The following is a 17992-nucleotide window of genomic DNA, read 5'->3' on the forward strand; positions in this document are numbered from 1 at the left end:
TGCCAGAGCGAATAGGAGGGGAGACAGAGGGCATTCCTGCCTTGTCCCCCGTTCCATTGGAAACGACTCTGAGATTAGTTTGCCTATCCTGACTCTCGAAGTTAGGCCCCTGTAGAGAAGTTGTGTGTACGCTCGCAGAATAGGGCCTACATTTACCTTCTGGAGGACTGCAAACAAGTGCGGCCATAATAGGGTATCAAAGGCCTTCCCCAGGTCCAAAACCAGGCACGTTGCCCATGGGAACCGGTCTTTTGCCTGGTCCTGAATATGGAAGAGCCTGGGTAAATTTTGTGAGGTGTTGCACCTTGGGACAAACCCACATTGATCTGGGTGCACCAGTGTTGAGAGGATTTGACTGTAACGATCTGCCAGTATCTTGCCTAAAATTTTGCAGTCCGCATACAGCAGAGCAATTGGTCTATAGGATGCGGGGAATTGTCGGGTCTCTATGTGGCTTCGGAAACGTCACTAACGATTCGCGGAGCGAGAACGGGAGCTCACCCCTGGTTAGTGCGTCTTCTAACATGGCCGCCATCCAGGGTGCCAGCTCTATTGCAAAGGTGCTAAAATATTCTAGCAGGAACCCATCCATTCCCGGGGCCTTGTTGCGAGCTAGTGCCCTGATGGTGCGTGTTATGTCCCGGGGTTTGATTTTTGTTTCTAACTCCTTTCTGTCTGCAGGCGAGATGCTGGGCATGACTGACGAGCCAAGAAAGTGAGTCAGCTCCTGGTGCAGCATTTGTACTGGGGATCTATAAATTTCAGAGTAATAGCCCTGGAACACCTGCAGTATGTCTAGTTGATAGTATTTAGGGTTTCCTTCTTTGTCTTTGAGTTCTGTAATTGGTTTTACCTCTGTATCTTGCTTAACTACCAAAGCTAACAGTGTCCCGGTTCTGTTACCCTCCCTGTGTGCCTTGGTTGCATAGATTCTAAAGTTGTATTTACGGAGATTGCGCAGGTTTTCAGCGTGCAATGTTTTAGCATTTGCTACTTGTGTTGGGGTGGCTACCCCAGCATCCGAAGCTTTCAAGAGCTCCACCAGTCGTCTTTCTGCTTTCAATAATGCACTCTCTAGTGTCTTCCGTACTCCCACTATTTGTTGAATGCAGTGCCCCCTGGCTTTAACTTTGAATGCATCCCATTCTATTAGTATGGAGGACGCCGTGCCGGTGTTTAGTGTGAAGTATGCTTGTATATGACCCCTATGTGTTTGGCGGAATGTCTGGTCAGTAAGGCACTCACGCGGCAACCACCATGTCGGTACCGGGGGGGTGGGGTGGTTTCCATCTAAGAGTAATGGTGGTCTGAGACTACTCTACCCAGGTAGTCTACATGTTGTACCTTGTATGTATGTATGTACATACATACATACATACAGAGTAATGGTGGTCTGAGACTACTCTACCCAGATAGTCTACATGTTGTACCATGGGGAGGAGCATTGTGGAACACAGAAATCGGTCTAGTCGCACTCGTAAATTGTGAGGGATTGAATGATAGGAGTATATTCGAGTGGTTGGGTTCTGTCCCTCCAAGCGTCCTCAAATGCCCAGTGATCCACCCATTGTCTAAATCTTTCTGTTTGTCTGTGCGCTGGAGAGTGTGCTGGCGGAGGGTGGGATCTGTCAAGGTTTATGTCTAGCGTGCAATTGTAATCCCCTCCTAGGAGCCAAGGGACCGATGTGTGTTGGGTCAATATTCCGGTAAGGCGTTTCCAATAGTGTTCTTGCTCTATATTGGGTGCATATATGCTCCCTATTAGTAATGGCGGACCCTCTAACGACCCTGCTAGCAACGAGTATTGCCCTTCCTTGTCCACTACACGTGACTGTCCTCAGAACAGTACCCCCGGTGTAATCCAGATTAGGGTGCTCTGGCAAACGCGGAGTATGTTGTGGCACATATTATGCTGCGTCATTTTTAGGTTTCGCCTGGCATCCACTGGGCAGCAGTGTTCGCGCAGGCGAAATCTTTTGAGTGTCAGTACGGGGATTTAACCCGCCTCTCTGTTCCATTGGCTAGCTCCATAAATGGAGGCTAGCCATTGGAACAGAGATGCGTCAGTCATTGTCCGAGCAGATTCGTGGGCGTTCCGGCAATTTTTTCGCTCTCCGCCCCTTTAACAACGTCATTCCGGTGGTGGGCGGTACTTTTATTTTTTGGCAGCCTTTTATTTTTCCATTTGCCCCGACCGCCTCCAGAAGAAGTCGTCCTCTGATAAGTGCTTACTGCTGTCCTGCCACCCCCCCTTGTTATTCGTGCTTACTGTCCTGCCTTCCCCCACCCCCCTCCCGCTGTCCATGCCTCCGTTCCCAACCCCCTCCACTGCTTTGCATGTGCTTGTTTTTTGTGAGTGCTTGATGCTGTCCTGCCCCCCCCTTGTTCATGCTTGCTGTCCTGCCTTCCCCTGCCCAGCCCCTATGCACAGTCCCGGTCAGGCATCTACCGCCACCCCGCTCATTGCTGATTCCTTAAAAGCCAATCCCGAGTGTCCATTGCACAACCGTGAGCAGTCTACCCACTCCTGAGCAGTAAGCCCACCTCCATATTCAGTTTACAATTCCAAGCAGTACACCCCTCCCCGTATTCGGTGCACAACCCTGCTTAGTTGGCGCCAGTGCTCACTGCACAGATGCCGAGGGCGGTTTACTTTCTGAGGGTCGCTGCAAAGACCTGATTGAATCTGGAAGAGATTGAATACACCCGTATTCCCATTGGGATGCACAACATGCCCCCAGGGTACACGTTCCCAAAGCCCCACGTGTGTCAGGCCACCAACCGGCGTGGAATTCTATATCCCGCCACCTCGGCTTCCCTTTCCGAGGATCGGGTTTCACTCTTAGCCCTGGAAATCGGCAGGATTTATATGCTGGTTTTATTCGTAGGAATGCAGCGCCAGGGCAGTTGTAGTCTGTAATAACTCACCGAGATCCGTGGAATAGATTTGACTCCATATGAGGCCTTTCGGCTGAGAGCTGCGAGCTCTTAATATTGCATGCAGGCAATGAAACGGCATCATAGTCTGTAAATAGTTATTAACCCGGAGGGCATTGCGTCACGTCACACTGACCCGCGAGGGGAGCCGCCTGCGCGCGGAAACTGTCTCACCGGGGAGGCTAGCGGTCTCTGCACCGGCATTAACGCCCTCTCCTGCTATGTATAATGTCCGTGCCCCTGCACCATGTCTACACTACTCCGCACTGTGCCCGCACTGCTGCCAAACAATGTCCCACTCTTCACAGCGTGCAGTGTACCCACTACAACCACCCATGCACTGTATAGTGCAAATACTACGCCTCCCTTGGCACAGCATGTATAGTGCACACGCCATTGCCAAGCCCCGACTCACCCTCGGTGTGCAGTGCCGACTCCTGCACCGGTATTACTCTATCACCTTTACTGTATGATGCCTGCACCGTTACTACACCACCCCTCGTCCTTGTATAGTGTCCTCTAGAATTAACTCCTCCTTGGCTGTAGGTTCCAACACCCCTGCATGCTCCTACACCGACTCCGTGCACCATCCGTTGCGGCACCCTAAAACAAGCATTGACTTCCCCAGCACTATATAGTGGCAGAACCCCTGCACTGTTACTGTACTACCTAAGCACTGTATAGTGCCAGCAGCCGTTGTGCAAACATTAAGTCCCCCGCACTGCATGGTGTCAGCGTCCTTTCACCATTACTACAGTATCACCTTTACTCTGTGATCCCAGAACCCATTCACCATTAGTGGCTTACTGGCTTCCCCCACTGCACTGCATGGTGCCAGTGCCCCAACACCAGTATCACACTGCCCCTGCACTATATGATGCCGTGGTGGCTGCCACATCACTCCAATACCCATGCACGGTATGGGGCCAGCACCCGCAAATGACTGCAGGCCTCTACTGCGCCATGTACCAGTGTGTGGCAACAACCCTTGCGCCAGTATCGACCCCTCCCTCGCGCTGTACGAGGCCAAGACCTACCACGCGAGCATTTCCTCGTGCCACTGTGCCCCATGGTGACCGCATCCACGCTGACTCCAGGCTTCACCCCCCATGCGCTGTATGGTGACAACGCTCCCTACTCCAGTAACGACCCTCCCTCTCCCCCGCACTCGAAGCGACCGGTGCTACCTCCGCTCACCATACGTGACTCCCCGTGCACTGCATGCTACCAGCAGTGACCCCGCAGCTCACACGTGACGCAGGAGTCCGCATAGCGAGGTGCCCGGGCCTCTCCCTCAGCAGTTAACACGTCTCCCTCCTCTGGAGTTTCTGGGGGGCGGTCAGCAGATGTAACAATGGAATATATGTTTTGTTAATATATCTGAAGCAAATAGCAGCGTGACTAACACTTTTGGCCACTCCACAAGTGCTGACGCAGGCTGGCTGTACTCTAATGAAAATACTACTGCGGCGCGCGGCGTTTCTTGGTCGGTGCCACGCGGACGAAAAAGACCAGGCCACGGAGGCACGAGCGCGCCCTTCCTCTGGTACATGTAGGTGTGTGTTGGTGAGGTGGCCCCTCTGGTGACCTGTGGGTGTGGAGGTGAGGTGACGTTAGTCCTCCGGTGACGTGGAGGTGAGGTAGCACCTCAAGTGAGGCACGAATGTTGTGGTGAGGTTGTGGTGAGGTACGGGCTCGTGGGGAGGTGACTCCTCTGGTGACGAGTGGTTGTGATGGGGATGTTATTCGGCTCCTCTGGGGACGTGTGGGTGTGTGGTGGATGAGGTTCTTTTAGTGGCATACTGGTGTGGAGGCGATTGGGCTTCTCTACTGCCACATGGGCGTCGTCACGTCAGACAGTTCACCTGGCGACATGTTGGTGTGGTCGTGACGTAAAGTGGCTCCTCTTGTTATGTGTGTGTGTGATGGGGAGGGGAGTCTGCTCTTCTTGGGAAATGAGGTTGTGGATGTGAAGGGCCACCTCTGGTTATGTGTGGGTCCAGCCCTCTCCCTCACCATGTCCATCTCCCAGAGTCCTCTTGCTCACTCACCCTCCAGCCCTCTCCCTCCCTCCCCTCACATACCGGCTGCACTCCCTGTCCCTGGGGTCTGCCCTCATTTACTGTCCATGCTCCCTGCACACACCCCCCCACCGTCCGGTCCCTGCATACCGCCCTCAATTCACTGTCCGCGCCGGATGGCTCTTTCCCTCTCCACCAACCCTCGCTCACCGTCTAGCCCCTGCAGATATCCCCCTCCTCACTGCCACCCGCAGCCTTCTTCCTCACCCTGTCCACCCCCACAGTCCACTCCCTCACCACCTCCCGTCCAGCCCCCTCCTGTGTGTGGGGGGGGGTGTGTGGCTGTGTGTGTGGCTGTGTGTGTGTGGCTGTGTGTGTGTGGCTGTGTGTGGCTGTGTGTGTGTGTGTGTGTGGCTGTGTGTGTGGCTTTGTGGCTGTGTGTGTGTGTGTGGGTGTGGGTCTGTGTGTTTATGTGTGGCATTTGCGAGAGATTAAGCTATTGGCATTGTAAATGACAATGCCATTTATTTATCTATTTTCAAAACCAACACAAAAATAAAAATGTTGTCATTTACAATGCCAATAGCTCAAATTTATTTTTCTTGGTACAAAGAGAGAGCGCGGAAGGGTAGGAGGAAGATCGAGGACAAAGAGACAACACTACCTCAAAGGTGCCCTGTGTGTAGCCAGAAAATAAATTACCACTTCTTCTCTGATCTAGAGCTGTTGGACTTCTTTTTCTTTCCCCAGTCTTATTTTTATTTTCAAGCTCCTTACTGTTTATAGGCGCCTTTTTTATTCCTTGAGTTAGTCACCCTCCCTCCCCACCTCTGGAGTTTTTTTTTGATGTCTGACAACAGTCTTTGAAGATCCTCGACTTCAGAGTAAGCTACTGATGGGCTGGTTGTACTACAGAGGGAACAAGTGGCGCTGCACGGAGTGCGACCAACTGCTCCCGCCGAAGGCGAGTGCCGGCAGGGAGGATGTCGCTCCATGAGGCCACAGGACGTGGATGATAAAAACCTGGTGCTGGCCATGCCCGGCTGTGCTCTCTCTCCGCTTCATCTGTTACGCGCTGGCTTGGCTCGCTTAGTCGCCAAGACTCCGACTCATGTGTTTGCTTCTTCCTCTGCTCTCACAGTTGTACCGTTAAGGCATGGCCCCTCTCTTGTGTCTCCCTTGCACCGTCTTCAACCAGCGGACGTTGCCGCTCCAGATTGCCGGTTTGAAACTTTCGAGTTCGTATATTCCTCCTGTAATGTACCTTTTGCTACCTCGTGTATTTTGTTTGCTCACAATTGTCACTTTTGCCTCATGTAACTTAACGTCTGCTTTTGTAATTTGTTCACTCGTAATCTTCTCATGTATCATTTCTGTTTCTATTGTGAAGCGCTGGATTTAGCAGTGTCACTGTTGTGTTATAGAACTCGTCTGCAAGTAATTGCTGTCTGCTGAGCTCGTCCAGTAGGGTACAATAGGTCTCACATTTGCGAGAGATTAAGCTATTGGCAATGTAAATGACAATGCCATTTATTTATCTGTTTTCAAAACCAACACATAAATAAAAAAAAATCATTTACAATGCCAATAGCTCTAACTTTTGTAAAGGCGAAACCGTTGCATTGTAAATGCTTGTTTACGTAAGCGGTCTACCTCCGTGGATGTCAGGTGTGTCTCTTGCAGCAGGACTATTTGCGCGTGTTGTCTCTTTATGTATGCATATATGTTATAGCGTTTGCTAGCCGTGTGCATGCCCATTACATTCAATGTAAGAAATGTAATTTCTGTGTTAGGGATTTTAGGTGCCAGTCTGCGTGTTGGTTAGACTAAAATTCCTTTTGGAGGGTAGTCTTCCCGCCCGCTTCTCCCTCCCCTCTGCATATCGCCAGTCTATCCCACATCCCTCATGTCTGCCATGTCCGTATCCTCGCTCCTTTGTGGATATCTGGGGAAGTATGTAAAGGAAAGGGGTAACATTTAAGAACGGGAAACATTCCCAACTTGGGGAACTTTAGTTCGTTGCTGGGGGGGTGGCCGTGCATCTCCGCTGTCTTCTACCACTGTCACCGCCTGCTTGTAGACAATGTAATAGATCTTACCCAAAGATGCCATTTTTGATCACTGCTGCTTACTTCAATCTAACACCAACGCTGGTTATGGTGACGCGGCTGTCGTGGTCACCTGTAGTAGTGCTGCTTCTGTGTGATGCGTTTACTGTTCTGTGGGTTTCCTGATTCTGACTCAAGACTTTGTTGAAGTTGTCTCTCAGGGCGCCATGTCTATCATATTAGCGTGTCTGCCGTTTGCGGGATTACTATCGGGGGAGTTATTGAACCTTCTCGTGAAGTGGGTGTATCACTGCCGTCCTCTTCTTTCGATCTGCCTCTTGCAGTGCTCTCTTGCAATCTTTTATGATTTCTTCTAGATCTGGGGAGTTGTTGGTAGTGGAGTTTGTTCGTGTATTGAGCTGCGTAAGGGTTACTTTCTTAAGTGGACGTCTTAGGCGGTTACTCCGGCGGAAGTCTTGTGAATTTCTGGATCGGCCCGGAGCCGCCACATGCTGGTCTACCCAGGCCTGTGCTTCTGCAGGATCCCTGAAGAAGTGTGTGGCATCCTCGTGGACAATTTTTAGACGGGCAGGGAACAATAGAGCATATAGTATGTTCTTTTGATGCAGGGCGCGTTTGACTTCTACGAAGGTAGCTCTCTGCTGTTGGACTGCTCGGGAATAGTCGGGGAACAGAAGGACATGTGTGTCTTCCACCTGGAGCTTCCCATGTTGCCGGGCTGCTCGGAGGATGGTATCCCCTCTTGGTAGTGGAGGAGCTTCAGCAGAAATGGACGTGGTGGCAATCCCGGTCGCGGTTTACGAGCCGGGACCCAGTGCGCCCTTTCCACCGAGAAGAAAGGGGTCAAGTCCGTTGCTGGCGTGAACGTTGTGATTCATGTCGTGATGTACTGGACCGGGTTCGAAGTCATCAGCAGTGCATTGCGGGCGGGCGAGTTATAGTTAGCTGAAGTAACTATAACGGGGGAATTTCATTGGTTTTATATGAGTGAAATGTCCAGCTAACTATAACATGTGTCAAACCTATGGTTTTTTCAGTGAATTAAATAGGTTTTGTAAATGCTACTTCCTAACTATAACGTGTGTAAAACCTATGGTTTTTTGAGTGAATTTCATAGGTTTTTTAAATACAACTTCCTAACTATAACGTGTTTAAAACCTATGGTTTTTTCAGTGAATTTCATAGGTTTTTTAAATGCTACTTTCTAACTATGACGGGTTTAAAACCAATGTTTTTTTCAGTTAATTTCATAGGTTTTTAAAATGCTAATTATTAATTATATCGTGATTACAACTTATACTTTTATCAATGAATTTCAGTTAATGTTTTTATCGGAAAAAAACTGTTTAGTTGATTTGCAGAGTTGTTTAGGGACTCCTTTTAAAGCTCTAGTGGATTAGGGAGTGTGTACCTTGCCTTTTTTTGAACGTTTTGAAATTTGTCAGTATTTGAAACAGATCGCCTTTGTAAACTTTAGTGCGCGACAGGGTGCGCGCACCGCACTATATATTTCCGGAAAACATTGCAGTTTAGACCCATCGAATTTCTTCATAGACCCCCCCAGAGAAGTTATAATAGGTCAAGGAGACTGTACCTTGCCTTCTTTTTAACGTTTTGAAACTTTTGACTAAATCGAACACAACGCCTTTTTCAACTTTTGTGCGCGACCGGGTGCGCGCACCCCAGGGCAAAAACATAAAGAGTTTTATACTTTTACAACTCTGAACTTGCATCTTCTGAGAAGATGTACAAGATCAGGCTGTGTTTAGCTTTCCTACTTTTTACGTTTTGAAACTTCAATGAATTAGACCGATACTTCCAAATGACGTACGTAACCAGGGAAATGTCATCGCGTACACGTCCTAATGCGCGCATGTCAAGTCATGTGACTCGAAAAGAACACTTCCAATTGGTTGTTAGTAGTTTCTGTTCTAGAATTTTCACGGATCCCACCCACTTCCCTCACTATCTTCTTTACTCTCAAGAGAGAAGAACGTTTTACATCTTTCCGAAGACTTTGGTGAAATGGCTGCCGCACAGAATTCATCGTCAGAATCTGAAGAAAATTATCGGCTACCTTTAAGAAAAAGGAAGGAATCTTTCATCTGGCAATTTTTTTCTTTTCCTAAGGAACAAAAAAAAGTGAATGCGCCCAAAGTCACTTGCACAATTTGTGACGCAGTTCTTTCAAGAGGAAATCCTTCCAAAAAGTATTCATTTTCAATACATACGATGATGAGGCATGTGAGGCAAGTGCATCCTGAGAAATTTGCACAGGCATCGACAAGAGCTCTGGCAACACAACTACCATCAGCTGTGGCCAGCACATCTTCTGGTGGACGACCTGTATCTCCATCCAGTGCAGAGATGGACTTGAGACCATATTTGTCAAAGGTGCATATGAAATGCAACTTGTGTGGAGAAATTATTGTGTACGGAGAGCAGAGCCTCACTCTGATTGAGAGAAGAATTAATGAACATCAATGCTCCGATAGAAGATGATTTTTCTCATTTCATTTTGATCCAGTTTCACAGTTTTAAACGTAAAAATTTCGGTTCCAGTTTTAAAAGTCAAAAACAATATAACACTTGTTAACAAAAAAACAAAAACAAAAAAAGTTCTTTTCAGAACTAACTCATTGTACCAAAAAGAGCTCTATTCACAAGCTGAAGTATCAACGCTTTTTTTTGGGACAGTTATGCAAAAAAGCGACGATACTTGGGGCATATTATGAAGGAGACGTAATACATTATCATCGGTTTCATCGACAGGACACTGCTGATAAAACGACGATAATAGCCTTCATAGTATGTTCTATGAATTGCAACCGAAACCTACGTTAGTTGTCTTTACATCTAACATTAAATTCGATTGCAATTCATAGAGCATATTATCAAGGCCGTTATCGCCGCTATATCTGCACTTTTCTGCCGATAAAAGAGGCGTTAATGTTTTACCTATCCTTGAAAATATTCTCCAGCACCTTCGTGAAAACGGCATTACATCGCTTGCCGTAAGACCACTTTGCATATGTTGCGCACAGTAAGTTAATGACATGCAAAGTGGGCGTAGCTCAAAGCACATGCAAAATGTGGTTGGAGGGGAAAACACCCTATCACGAAAAGAGGCGTTGCGAGAAAAAGAGGTGGAATAAACTTGTTTATCGTAGGACTGTTAAAGTCTGCTCTAATCAAGCATTCAGCAGCGTTAACATGAGGGTGTGGAACATAAAACTAAATCTACCCCATCCCCTAATTACAAGGCACACATTGCTGCGTGAAAACAATGCTTGTTTTCACGCGGTAATGTTAAGTACCGCCGGCTGTTACAGGATTTACTATCACATATGTGTTCTCATTGATATTAAAGCACTAACACCGCGCAAAATTCTGCTGATAGCGTCGATATTTAGAACTCCGAGCAGCGGCGATTTTTATCACTTACAAGCCTTGCTATTATGAAGGTTTATCTCCTAAGTCTCTGATTCTCAAAATGTGCACCGCGGCTCCCCTGTGCGCCGTAATGAGGTGCCAGGGGCGCCGCGCACACACTAGAGTGACTAACCGTCCATAAATTCCACGGACATCCATACCCTGTTATCTGCAATTGTGGCCATCAGAAGGAGCTGCGCTGCTCCCCTCTGAGAGGCCTCACTGACACTGCTGGACCGGGCTCGCACTCCTCCAGGAGCACAGGAGCAGCCCCTCCCGCCCATTGAAGTTCTGTATCGGTCTCATTGCCACTTACTGAATGAAAATGGGGCACTGAAGGATGTTCAAGTATGTAGCGCTCCTCCTGCTACAGCGTACAGAATGGATTGTGTTAGGTATAAAAAAGTGAAACGCCCACGCTACAATGATATAGAACACTTCCTTTAAAGAAGCCTGTGAAATAAGTTTAAAAAATCAGGTTAACCTTCTTTTACTCTCTCACCTACTTGAACATAAGTATTTACAATACTATATTCAACAACGCCATGGTTGCTGCTTTTTTATTTTAAGAAACTGGCAATCATTCACAAAGCTAATAGTCATGGCTTATTTTTCGTGAGAAAATACTTGCTATATTATATATCTGCATAGAATGACAGAAACAACATAACACCAGTCGGGCGCAACACTATGCTAAGTGCACATTTTTAGCCTATGTGTTTTAAACTGCCCACTGAATTACAACCAACACTCTCTTTGAAGAGACCCCCCAATTTTTTTAACACCTCTAAAAGCCCTGGAAACAACACCATTTAACATTTAACATCATTTACCTCCAATGTTTTCATATATCAGCGTTGTTGAACTCACTCAGTGAAATGTCGCTGATTTCATAAAATCACTTTTAAGGCGCTCCTTATGACAGTGCACCCAATCCTGTGTGGAAGTGCTCACTTAAAACATGACACTGGTATGACCAGGATAGACAAAGAAATAACACAGTGATGGAAAAGTTTCTTTATTGTTTATACTTACCTAAGAAATAGTAGCAAATTAAAAGTAAATTTCTTTAAAAAACATGGTATCTGTGGAAGAAAAGTAAAAATAACGTTTTAATGTACATTTCATAAAACAAAAAAAAGTAGGAGTGAATGAAACAGAAAATGAAAGAAAAAAAGACTGAGGGAGAGTAAGAGACAGAGACAGAATGTGCAGTATATAAATCAATGAGTAAGGTAATTAATTAAAAGAGATAATAGCACTGAAGGAGTGAATGTCTGAACGAAAGTAAAGTGAGAGAGAAAATAAGAGTATGATCAGTGATAGCACACAAAATAAACAGTCTCTTAAAGAAACACAGTAAGAGTACAGGAATATCTTAAGGAGATAGATAAAATAAAGGAAAAACAGTAAGAGAAACAGAGTAAAAAAGGGTGAGAAACAGAAGATGAACGGAGTAGAAATACACAAGGACTGTAAGAGACAAATAAATAGAAATGAAGTAGGGTAAGGTAAGTAAACTATGGGCCTTATTTATGAAGGCCTTGCGCCGCCCATGCATCACTTTTAACATGGGAAAAAGTGGCGCATTGGTGGCGCAAGGCTTTCATAAATGAAGCCCTTTAGATTTAAGTTTAAGAATTGAGCATAATTAATGAAAGCAGACTAAGGGAATAAAATTAAAGGTACGGCAAGACAAACGAATTAAGATTCTAGAAACAAAGGTGATATAAGGTCAATAAAGGTGAGTCACCATGAGACAATGGAAGAATGAAACTGAAGAGATAGATAGACTGAATACAATAATGACAAAAAATATGTTAGAGAAACAGGAGAGAAAATTAAACAACGCAAAATGTGGATGAGTTAAACGGAATAAGTGTGACTGAACAGTACTGACAAAGGAAGGTGATGAAAAGAATAAGGATAAGAGAGAGGCAAAAGAAACTCTCGGATGTTATTAGTTGTACTTACCTTTTTAAAAAAAAAAAATTATTTTGCATTTTGAGTAGAACAAGTAACACAAGAAAGGCCACTGAGGTGCTGCACATTTCCCCACGCAGGGGGTACAATCAGAGTCAGGAGCATTGACATCTCATAGGAACATAGGCACTTCAAGCCCGAAACTACGTGAGCAAAGCCATAAGTCCTTAGAATAACAGTTCTGTGAGGCTATTAACGGCGTTGTATGATGTAGAAGCTAAGTAGAAGAGCCGTCAAACCCATGTTCCTTCACATCCAAGCCGGACGGCTACGGGCCCAGCAGTAAGCACCCCAGTACGACCAGAAACAGGAAAGTAAAACTCCTCCCCCCTACCCCCCATGGTGGCGACTCCAGACATACACGCACACATTCTGTCATCCAGACTAGACTTGAAAGAGGTGCAGTGACCGTAAGGATGCAGGACAGACAGCGGAGGGTAGTCCCTTAGAGAGGAAGGCACCAATGGACCCCATTGGAACTGAAAGTTCTTGAAGTTACAAAGGAAGATGTCCGCCATCCTTTCCAAGCTTAGAAGCTCCAGAGTCGTGCGTGCCACAGAGATATTGCCGGTGCCTCCTTCCCTTTCCAAGCAGCGGCCAATGTAAGCTTGGCAGCTCCCAAACATAGCCATATGATCTTCTTGTCAGCCCGGGTCTGATGTTCAAGACCGGGTTCACGCAAACCCAACAGAACAGAGGCAATAGAGTCCTCTATGGGATAATGAAGGATGTCCCTGATATGTGAGAGAATCTCCTCCCAATATGGTCGGATCACTGGGCAGTCCCACCAGATGTGGCGTAAGTCCCCGAGGAGCCCACAACCCCTCCAGCATTGGTCTGAGGTGGCCGGATAGATGCGGTGGAGCCTAGTTGGACATAGATACCATTGCATGAGCGTCTTGAGATGAGCTTCCCTCAGATGCAGCGAATGATTAAATGCCGTCAGGTCCCGCCATAGCGCCGACCACTCAGTATCAGAGATATCTCTCCCTATCATTACCTCCCACTGTTCCATGTAACAAGGCCTAGGCGTCACCGCCGATTTAAGCAAGAGCTGGTATAAAAAAGAGACGACTCCCTTCATGGCAGACGTCCGCAATATGAAAGCCTCAAATGGCGACGGAGGTCTCGTTGCTGCCTCCAGTATCCCAAGCGCCGTGGCCCAATGAAGCAGTTGTACATGATGATATCGTTCGGACTGGGGGATCCCGTAGTCCCTCATATAGTTAGCAAAGGTGAGGGGATCCTGCCCATGAAACAGATGAGTCAAGGCCCTGCAGCCTCCCTCCCTCCAAGCATCAAAGGCCCCCTCTCGAAGCGCCGGCGAGAAAGCCGGATTGAAGTGTAAGGGTGTAAACGGCGAAGGGAACGTAGTCCAACGCTCATCCGTAGCTAAGGTGTCCCAAACCTTCAGTGTGGTACCCGTAGGGGTACTGACGTAGGCGTTCAGAGGGCGGTCCTTCTTGGGCTTCCACGCCAAGTCCCAGACCGATCTGCCAGCCACGCTCCGGTCCATGTGCAGCCAGTGTTTTTCCGACGTTTGCTGCGACCACTCCACCAGCACCCTCAGTTGCGCCGCTTTATAATAAAGCTGCAAATCAGGAAGTCCCACTCCGCCCTCGGATTTCGGCCGACGCAAGACCGCAAATGAAAAACGTGCCCGGCCCCCCGCCACACATATCGCAGTATCTGAGTTCTGAGACGCCGAAAAAATTCGTTATCTAGGGGAATGGGCAGGGCTTGAAATAAATATAAATATTTAGGAAGGAGAACCATCTTTACAGCATGGATTCTGCCCAGCCATGATATAAATTTAGGTTTCCACCTATCCAATTCAGCTCGGGTCTTCGCTAGCAAGGGCGGGAAGTTGGCCGAAAACAGCCTGCCTACTGTCGGAGTTAGATGGACCCCCAGGTAGACCAGTGAACCAGCTGCCCAGGCTAAAGGTGTCAAGGGCCTCACACGTTCCACTTCCTCCTGCGAAAGAGTAAGATTCAAGATATATGACTTGCCATAGTTGACCTTGAAGCCTGCCACCGCTTCATATCGCAGCAAGACCTCCCTGACACAGGGCATTGAGTGTTCCGGGACCGCTATCGATAATAAAATATCGTCCGCGAAGAGCGTGATTTTGTGTTGCTCTCCCGTGAACGGTATACCCCGAACCCCTTCATGCTCTCGCACCGCCGTCGCTAAGGGCTCAATACTCAATGCGAACAGGAGTGGGGAAAGGGGGCATCCCTGCCTGGTGCCCCTGGAGTGCGGAAAGAACGCCGACAAATGACCATTCACCGCTACTCTAGACCTGGGGCTGCAAAAATTGGTCTTCACCATGGTGATAAACTTTTCCGAAAAACCGAAGGCTGACATCGTGTTAAATAGGAAGCCCCAATCCACTCGATCAAAAGCCTTTCCGGCGTTCAACCCCACCAGTACCACCGGGATGCGGAACCTATCAGCTTTTTCAATTAAATGAACCACCCTACGCGTATTATCGTGAGTCTGGCGCCCCTTGATGAATCCGGATTGATCCGGATGTATGATTGCAGGCATCAAGTCTTGCAATCTATGAGCCAGGATCGCCGAGTATAATTTAGCGTCTATATTAAGTAGCGCTGTGGGGCGGAATGAGGCACACTGGGCGAGGTCCTTCCCGGGCTTCGGCAGAACCATAATCACCGCCTCCGCCAAGGAGCCGGACACGGCCATGTCATTAAAAAGGGATGTTAAGAAATCACAAAGTTCGGAGGCGTAAGATTTATAAAAGACCGCCGTATAGCCATCCGGCCCAGGCGCCTTGTGTAGTTTCAGATTCTTAATGGCCTCAAGCACTTCCTCCCTGGTAATCGGAGCCTCCAACAACCCATTCCACTCTTTAGATATCTGGGGGAGGGGCAGGTGCCTCAAGTACTCCCTCTGGGCTCTCGTATCGAGCCTGTCCCCCGCATAGAGGTCCGCATAGAAGCGGACAAAGATGGCCACTTTCGCTTCGTCCCTATGGTGCAACTCACCTGCCTCATCCCGAATCCCTCCGATATATTCGCGTTCCCTCCTGTCACGTAGTTGGCGCGCCAAGTGCCTACCCACCTTATTCCCACAGGAGTAAGACTGTCGCCCCAGCCTCAGCATCGTAAGTTCGGCCCTGTTATTGTAGTGAGCTCTCAATTTCCCCCGTACCGCCGTCAGAGGTCGAAGGGTCACTCTCGATGGATTGAGCTTGTGGGCCTGTTCGAGGCGTGCCACCTCGGCCTCCAGAGCCTCCCGGTCCTTTCGCCACAACCTATTAAGATGAGCATTAAGGCCCAAGCACGTGCCCCTGATGGATGCCTTAAAGGCATCCCAGGTGTTGGTGACTGAGGTATCGGATGCTGGATTAAGCTAAAAAAACTCCCTAATGGCTGCCCGCAGTGTCTTATTGGAGGTATCGTCCCTGACCACCGAGGCTGGGAAGTACCATTTCCTCTGCCTGCCGCCGGTCGATGACCAACTGAGGCTAAGCACCAGCAAACTGTGGTCGGAGACTGAAAGCGGAAGAATGGTGGAATCGAGGACATCTCCCCTAAGGGCCTGACTGAGGAAAATGTGATCCAATCGGGAGTAGGAGTGATGTACGTGAGAGAAATACGTGTAATCCCGGGAGGTAGGGTGATAAAAGCGCCAACCATCAACCAATCCCAACTCCCCCACCATCTGCTGCGTTGATGCTGAAAACACACCCGTATCAGCGCTGTGGGCCCCAGAGCTATCCACTGTCTTATCTCACACCAAGTTAAAGTCCCCTAGGAGAAACAAGTGACCATCAGCAAAGTCACCCACTTTCTGTAGTACGTCTTGTAGAAACTTATTTTGACCAGCATTAGGAAGATACACTACTACAAAGGTACACAGCCGCCCCTGAACAAGCCCTTTCACCATCAGCCAGCGACCATCCTTGTCATTGCGTACCTCTATAGGTTGGAAGTGCAGCGCAGCACGGAAGAGGAGAGCCACCCCTCTATGTTTTGTAGATGCAGAAGACCTATATATAAGGGGATACGCCCTATGCCTGAGGCGCAGCTCATCCTTGCGCGCTAGATGAGTCTCTTGAAGCCCCACAACATCCAGCTGATGATCCGTCACATATTTCCACACCTTCTGCCGCTTCTGCGGTGAGTTGAGGCCTTTAACATTCCAAGTCCCTATACTAACAGGCATAATGGAATAGCTCCCCAGAGCCCTCTACAGCCATCCCATGAGTCTCCCCTCCCGTACTCGGAACCCCACCAGTCAGAGGCAAAGTCGGGGAGCAACCCAGGGAACCCCCCTGATGCTACCCGCCGAACCATAAGCCATCCCGCACCTTGGAGACATCCCCTCCCGCCCCACACCCATCACAACTGTCTGCACACATCCCAGCCACACATGCCACAGAGCACCCCCGTCGCCACCATTGACCCCCCATGAACCCTTCACCCAGGACCCCCCTCACCCCAACCCCCCCACAACCAAAAGAACAATAGAAAAAACTCAGAGAACTGAACCTGAACAAAGTACCCAGCAGTTCCAGCAGACCGTAGTTCGTGAGGCCCCATCTGGACTGAAAATGGGGCAGGGGTACCATCTCGGCGACCCCCAAGGCCAAGGACCGGGGTGTCTTCTCCAAAAGTACAACCAAACCCCCGGCACCTTAAGGCCAGAGCCCCTCCGGCGCCAGACCATCAGCGAGTCAGGAATCAGGCCGCTCCAGAGCTTTGCTGAGAATCTGCTAGTGTTGCTGAGGCCACCGAAGCTACGGCATCTCCCCTTTCCTGCAGGCTAGCATCGCGGTCCGGTCGCCGCCGGCCTGGAGACGAACCAACTCTGTGCCAGGAGGACGAGCGATGACGCCTCCTTGATGGTGAAGTGTTTGCTCCCTGGGAAGGCGCGACATCATCCAATCCCAAAAGGTCCTTCGCCACCTGGAGGGAGCAAATCTGCGCCAGCCTATTCTGCCAGCGAAAGATGATACGGAAAGGGTGTCCCCATGAGTAGGAGATGTTGCGTTCCCGCATGAAGGAGGTCACTGGGCGGAACTCTCGTCTCTTCTGAAGCGTGGAGGCCGCGAGATTCTGGTATAGCTGTGGACGATGGTCTCTAAATTGCAGAGAAGAGATAGCTCTGGCCTTCCTCAGGATGCGCTCCTTCACTTGAGAATCGTGGACACATACAAGGATGTCTGGGGGGGACCCCCTCGCCTGGGCAACCCCACCCTATGCACTCTGTCCATTCTTATTTCCTGCAAGTCCTCCTCGTCTGCAGAAACAGGGCCTGGACATAGCCACGCAGGTCCCCCACCTCTCCATCCCATGGCACAGCTCGGATACGGATGTTGTTCCTCCGGGAACGGTTCTCCAAATCCTCCGTGTGGGTCTGCAAATCCAGATTCTGTTCCGTGAGGCGGATGATGTCTTGTTGTAGCTGGTGCACATCGCTCGCCACACTCAGATCATGATCCTCCAGCGTCGCCACCCGCTCTCCAAGTCCATCCACATCTCTCCGCTCCTCCCGCAAATCTGAAGCCAGCTGCGCCCG

Source organism: Lissotriton vulgaris, chromosome 2_1, assembly GCF_964263255.1.
Source record: "Lissotriton vulgaris chromosome 2_1, aLisVul1.2, whole genome shotgun sequence".
NCBI lineage: Eukaryota > Metazoa > Chordata > Amphibia > Caudata > Salamandridae > Lissotriton > Lissotriton vulgaris.